We start from the raw sequence: 6,993 nt of genomic DNA, 5'->3' as shown, positions 1-6,993 counted from the left end.
GGAAAGTAGACAGCAACTAAGAGATCTCCATATTAGTAATAAAGTCATTTCACTATGACTAACCTGCAACCCCTAACCCACAAAGATACCCCACTCTCCCAAAGTGAATCCAACGGGGATCAATGGTAAGGAATTAAAAAAAACAAACAACTGAATTACATAAAATGATGAAAGAAAATTAAAGAAAAATTAATGAGGTCACATGCGATAGAACTAAAAATATAATGGACTCAATAAGCAAAATGTTCAATGAGTATTACAAGCAACAACTAGCAGAGCTAACCAACCTAATTCAAGCCATGAACAACTAATTCAGGAAAGAATTATAGCCCATGAAAAGACATCAAGCAGAAACCCAGGAGATAAAAATTTCTACTGCAAGTATGGGCATTTACCATTGTAAAACTATTTACAAATTCATATTTTAAAAGTTCCCGATCATAGGAAAAGAATTTAAGTCTTTAAGGACTCTTAAACCCTCAGTGCATGAGCACACACAAACACACACACACACACACACACACACAAATAGAAAAATGAGAAAACAAGGCAACAAAATGTATCCAAAACTCTGAACTCTCCCAAAGCTGACCCATGAAGCATCAATGGATAAAAAATCAAAAGCCAAATAGCTGAAATACATGAAATGATAAAAGAGAAAATGAAAAAATCAATACAGGGTTCAGTGAGTTAGAAGATGACATAACGGTACAGATAATGGATTAAATAAACAAAATGATCAGTGACATTTGAATATATTAATAAAAAGCTAATTGAGCTAAGCAAATGGATATAAAACATGAACAATCAGAAAATAATCAGAGATCATGAAATGATACCAAGTAGAAATCCAGGATATAAAAAATTCTATTGAAAGTCTTGGAAGCAGAAGTGAACACCATGATGGAGATTATAAGAAAAAGAAGATAGAGCTGATGCACTTGATAATCTTCTCAAAGATATCTTAAAAACAAGAGTTCATGGAAAATGGAACTACATGGCTAGATGATGCAAAGCAGACTAGTAAGATTGACTGAAATTAGTAATAAATCAAAAGATGGCACCAGAAAAGTTGTGTCAAAATGCTATAAAGTGGGTGTCTTGTGAAATTGTCTCAGATAAAGAAAGTTCAGGCTTTTATCTGTCCCTTGCGGAATCTTAAAAAATAGTGGTTACTATGCCAGCTACTAATTGCCTTTAGGGCAACTGCCACTTTTAAAGCAGAGGACAGGTTTCTTCAGTTTTCCTCTTGTGAAGCCTCATTCCCATTGATGCCAATGGTGGGTGGAATGTTGGCCAGATAGGCAATTGGATTTCTTCTGGAGACAGATCTCTGATTGCATAAAACTATTGGAACTGAGGTGACAACTGAGTGGTCGCAGCCAGGGCTACTCTCTGGCAGATACCCAAAGATCCCTCAGAAGAAACTATCTCCCAACAGCCCATCTGGGTAATCAGCAGGAAACCTCTACATCTTGTCCTATCTGGACTCCTCCGTGAGTTGAAAGGGGAATTCTGTCAGTGACCAGCAGGTATCACCCATCTCAGAGTGATCTGAAACGATACCATCAGAGCCCTTTCTTAAGCCTGCATTAAGGGGTTTGAACTGCTTTCTCTACTACGAGTAAGATAGACCTCTAGACAAATATAAAAACAAATCCTTCACAGATTAAAAATTACTGAACCTTCTCCCCCTCCTAGGCATTGTCTTTATCATTTATGTGTGTAGGGGAGGAAAAATGCCTTTTCTGATAGTTTATGGACTTTGGAACGTTTACTGTGGACTTATAAAAAGATATATGGTGATTTTTTTTAATGTTTAACCAGTTTAAGCTTTATTTGGACTTTTTCTCTGTGCTAGTGAGTTAGAAACACCACTTAAACTTTTCTCCAAGTTGTTGTGAGTTCATTCGAGAATCCCTCATAGTCAAATTGATCCTTCTTCTAGAAGTAAGACTTTTTTCTTACACTAGGGAAAATATCAATCCACAACTTGCATTTGTTTTTACATGCTAACTAGAATATGGTACTATTTTGGTCAGCCTTTCTTTTCCTTCATATGTGCACATAGGCAGTTGATAAAGGTGCCTTTTACCAATGTGGACTGTGGCTGCTAGGAAGACCTAGGAGTTTCAAATACTTAGTGAATTTAAAATGGACCTTAAAGGAGTAGCCTTGTCTTGCTGCTAATAAAAGTTGCCTAAAAGACTGGATAGACAACAGAAATTTCCCAGAGCTTTCTCTACCATAGGCCCCAGGGAAGAATCTCTGATTTACCATCTCTAGAGATGATCTCTTTTGCAGGAAAAGTGCCATAATTTGACTGTTACCTATTTTCCTCTAGCTTTCAAGAAACTAGAAATCAATGGTTTGAATCTCTTGGTTTGCCAGCAATACTTCTCTAAACATGATAGAGCTGAAGTCATTTGTGACTTGTGCTTTAAGAGTACTTACTGGAGTAAGGATATGAGTTACCTGAGGAAGATAAAACTGTGCACTGGTAAAGGGTAGATAGTCCAGTTGTTTTATTTTCTGGGTGTCTCTCCAGATGGTAGCTACCTACTCTGGAGTGGAATAAACTTTGAGGGATGCCCTAGGGGGCACAGGAATCAAGAAGAGACTTATGGGATGCCATGCTTGTTTCTCTTGTTTCAGATTAGGAGCTCCATATCTGAGCCTCTCACTCCTTTCAAATGTATTAAGGAGCAATTTAGTATTTCCCTACACCTGCACATGGTGTGCCTACTCCTAAAACCAAGTACACAGAGAAAAATATGATGATGCTATCTCACAATTAAAATTATAATGAAAAAGAAAAAATGGTCAAAATCAAGTTATGTTGAAATTTTGTTTACATTAAGTAATTCTTGCTTGAGTTCAAGTGCAAATGTAATGAGAGACACCTCACCCTTAAGATATTCAGTACCTCTAACCCTGAAGCTACTCCTCACCCTTTAGAACCTGAGAACAAAGTTTCCAAGACAACTTTAAGCCTTGACCACCAAATGCTGAGGGTGCAGTTTCTAGGCCAGCCACAATTAATCTCTATGAGGCTATATCCATCCTTAGCTAAGTTGTTCAGTCCTCTCAAGACAATATCCCTTGCAGTAAGTAAATGGCAAATACGGGACTATTTGTGTTCATGTGTCTTTTTCTCAGTGATCTAAGACAGATTAAATGAGACCTAATAAAGTTTTTGGATGGCCCTGATATGTATTGAGATCTTTAGAGAATTTACTCAGACCTATGACCTAGATTAGAAAGATGTAATGTTTCCCTTAAATCAAATACTGGTTTTTAATGAGAGACAAGTAGTATTAAATTTAGAGTCAAATATATTATTAATTTTGGAAGCTCAAAAGACAGGCAACCAAGGGAATAACTGGTTTCTACTGGAACACAAGCAGTTCTTATGCAAGACCCCTACTGGCTTGCCAATCAGATAGAAGATTAAAATAGAAGACATTTTCAGGCATGTATTCTTAAAGGTCTAAGAAACATGAGAAATAAGCACTTCAGTTATTTTAAATTGTTAGCTACTTATCAGGAAGAGATGAGGACATCCCTAGATCCTGATTTGATAAAAGGAAATACTAGTTTGTTCCCATCAGTCTTGCAATATGTAGATGGTATAGTGTTATGTTCCCCCTCAGAAGATCTTTCAAAGGCCACTCCAGTGATAACTGATGGCAAATATATTAGGTATGGGTCAACATCTATCAAATTTAATTCTCCCAAAAGCATTGCAAAGCTTGCAACTTTGCAGTTTTCTGGCTGCTGTTGCAGAAAGTACTGGGTAAGAAACTGATTTACTATTGAAGCAGCTGAATCAAAAGCAAGAACTTTCAAAACTAGAAGTTCCATTCTCAGAACTTGAATTTTTGTATAAGTACCATCTGTAATATACACAAACTCTGCTACTTCTGGGGGATATATTTCTTCAAGCTTTGAGGCTAGCAGCATAGCAGCATTGCCCACAAGCTGAAGCCTTCCTCTCAGCACAATAAAGAGAGGAACCTATCAATATAGTTCACAGCCAAATGCAGGGTCTTGCTCTGTATTTTATATTCCTCTCCCATTTCTACTAACCAGCCCAGGAGCTCAGCCTTCATACTGTTAGTGATTTCTGGCTCATTCTTCATGTAGCCCACTTCAGATTTCCATTTAACCTCCATCTCCCTAAAGTAAGTGTGAACATCCTCATGGTAGTCTGGTGCTTCATTAACACTCACTGACTTTTCTCAACATGTGCATAGAAGTGTGGTGAATCAGAACTAACATCCACTGGATAATCAAGAGGTACCAGTGGTTTTCTTGGTCCTAGTAAAGCAACAGCTGCAATAAAAGCCAGGGCATCTTCTCATTCTGGTCTTTTAGAACCAGATGGCCTCTTCTGAGTGTCATCTTCTGCTTCATCCACATGAACAGTGAATGCAGACTATTTGCTGTTTGCTTTCCAAGGTGGTAGAGTAGCAATGTTCTCATCATTAACAGGAAGATCTCTAAGAGTGCAATCCACCACGTCTTGAGCCTCTACTGAGGCACCGAACACCAGGGTTTTGGCCTTCAGCCCTGCCAGGCAGACCTGAATCCACAGCTGCTGGGCAGGAGGTGCCTTCTCCCTGTTGGTGTTCTCCTGGTCCTGGTCCTCCTGGATCCCTGCCTATTGCAGTTCTAGCAGCACCAATCCTGCCTCGAGGGCCATGGTCCTCCATGCATAACAGCCCAACATTACTGCTCCTGGAGCTGGACACGGGATCAGGGGATCAGCCTGCCTCAAAAAATTAATTCTTAAGAAGCATAAACAAAATAGACAAACCCTTAGCCAATCTTATCAAAACAAGGGGGAAAAAAGTCCCATAGACACGTAAATAGAAATGAAAAAAGTAAAATCATGATGGACACTGCTAAAATCCAGACAACAATTAGTGATCAACATTTTTACTAGTATGCTTAATATGACTAGCATTTTATCACTTTACATCCAATCATCACTTTCAAAACCTGCATTCCAATATATAGAAGTATCCAGTTAAATGGATAAATTTCTAAACCCATATGAACGACCAAAACTAATATAAGAAGATATAAAAACTGCACAATCCAGTAACAGGCAAATAAATTGAAGCAGTAATAAAAATCTGACAACTAAGAAAAGCCCAGGACCCAATGGATTCACCACTAAATTCTACAAGAACTTCACAGAAGATCTAATGTCAATACTCACTACATTCTTCAGTAGAATTGAAACAGAAGGAGTACTGCCAATCTCATTCCTGGAAGCTACCACTACCTTGATAACAAAACCAATGACTCAACTATAAAAAATAACTATAGGCCAATCTGTTTAATGAACATAGATGCAAAAACCCCCAATAAGATACTGGCAAAGGTAATGCAACAAATTATTAATAAGCTCATATATAGTGACCAAAGGCTTTGTCCCAGTGACGCAAGGATTGTTGAACAGAGAGAAATCTATAAATGGAATACCTTACATACATAGAAGCAAGGGTGAAAATCACATGAACATCTCAACAAATTTTTAAAAATCCTTTCATAAAATCTAACATTCATTCGTGATTTTTTTAAAAAAGGAAAAAATATGCATGGAAAGACCTTATTTTCATCTGATAAAGCCATTTAGAATAAACCTACTGCCAACATCACATTAAATGAAGAAAAATTGAAAGCATTTGCTCTAAAATCATGATGTCCACTATCACCACTCCTGTTGCTTATATTAGCTGGGTCATGAACTAGAGCAGTCGGGCAAGAGAAAGAAATAAAAGAAATATGTATAGGAAAGGAAAAGTTCAAACCATCATTATTCACAGATGACGTGAGTACAAGACCCAAAAAATGCCAACAAAAGACTCTTAGAAATTAGAAGCAAATTCAGGAATGTACTAGAATAAAATATCAATATCAAAAAATCAATAGTGTTCTTGCACATACATAAGAAGTCACCAAGAAAGAAATTGTAAAAATAACATCATTCAAGCTGGGTGTGGTGTGCACTCCTTTAATCCCAGCACTCCGGAGGCTGAGACGGGAGGATTGCTGTGAGTTCCAGACAAGCCTGGGCTACATAGTAAGTTCTAGGTCAGTCTCAACTACATAGTGAGACCCTGTCTCGAAAGAACCAAAAATAAAAAAAAAAAACATTCAAATAACATTAAGAAAAATTGCATACCTAGTAATTAACAAAAATGAAAGGCCTTTATAATGAAAATTATAATAAAATTACAAAGAACTCTGAAAAATGTCAAAGATGACATTAGAAAACAAACAAATATTATCTGTTTCTGAATAGTCAGAATCAATATTGTCAAAATGGTCATAGTATGAAACTGATATATAGATTTAATGTAATCTGAATTGAAACAACATAGGCCAGGCATGGTGGCACACACCTATAATTCTAGCAATTCTAGTTGAGGCAAGATTGCTGTAAGTTTGGGGCTAGCCTGAACTACATAGTGAGACTCTGTCTCAAAATAATAATAATAATAATAATAATAATAATAATAATAATAATAACAACAACAACAGTATTCCTTGCAAGACTAGAGAAAACAATTCTAAAATTCATGTTATCAGAAGACAGAATAGGAAAAACAATCCTGCACAATGGGACCACAACAGGAAGTATCATAATCCTGTATTTCAAGGAATATTGCAAAGCTATAGAGATAAAAATAGCATGGTACTGTCAAAAAATTAGACACACAGATCAGTGGAACAGAATAGAGGAAATAGAAACAGAAGCAATACCAGCCACATTCAGGTATCTGTTTTCTGCAAAGGTGCCAAAAACATACAGTAAAAGATAGCCTTTTTAATTAATCATTCAGGGAAAACTGCCTACATAAATGCAGAATATTGAATCTAGACACATGTATCTCACGATGTACCAAAATAAAATTTTAAGTGGATCAAAGCCTTAAATGTTAAGACAGAAACACTTGTCTTCTAGAAAGTAAAATAGGT

General features: G+C 36.8%; 1 pseudogene; it reads right to left on the bottom strand.

The window, feature by feature from the left end:
- Window positions 1-1,592: 1,592 nt before the first annotated feature.
- Window positions 1,593-5,058, bottom strand: LOC104850458 (annotated as a pseudogene).
- Window positions 5,059-6,993: the final 1,935 nt, after the last annotated feature.

The sequence above is a fragment of the Fukomys damarensis genome, unplaced genomic scaffold (assembly GCF_012274545.1).
Source record: "Fukomys damarensis isolate Sample0158 unplaced genomic scaffold, DMR_v1.0_HiC HiC_scaffold_17, whole genome shotgun sequence".
Taxonomy (NCBI): Eukaryota; Metazoa; Chordata; class Mammalia; order Rodentia; family Bathyergidae; genus Fukomys; species Fukomys damarensis.
This window is presented reverse-complemented; position numbering and strand designations above follow the sequence as displayed.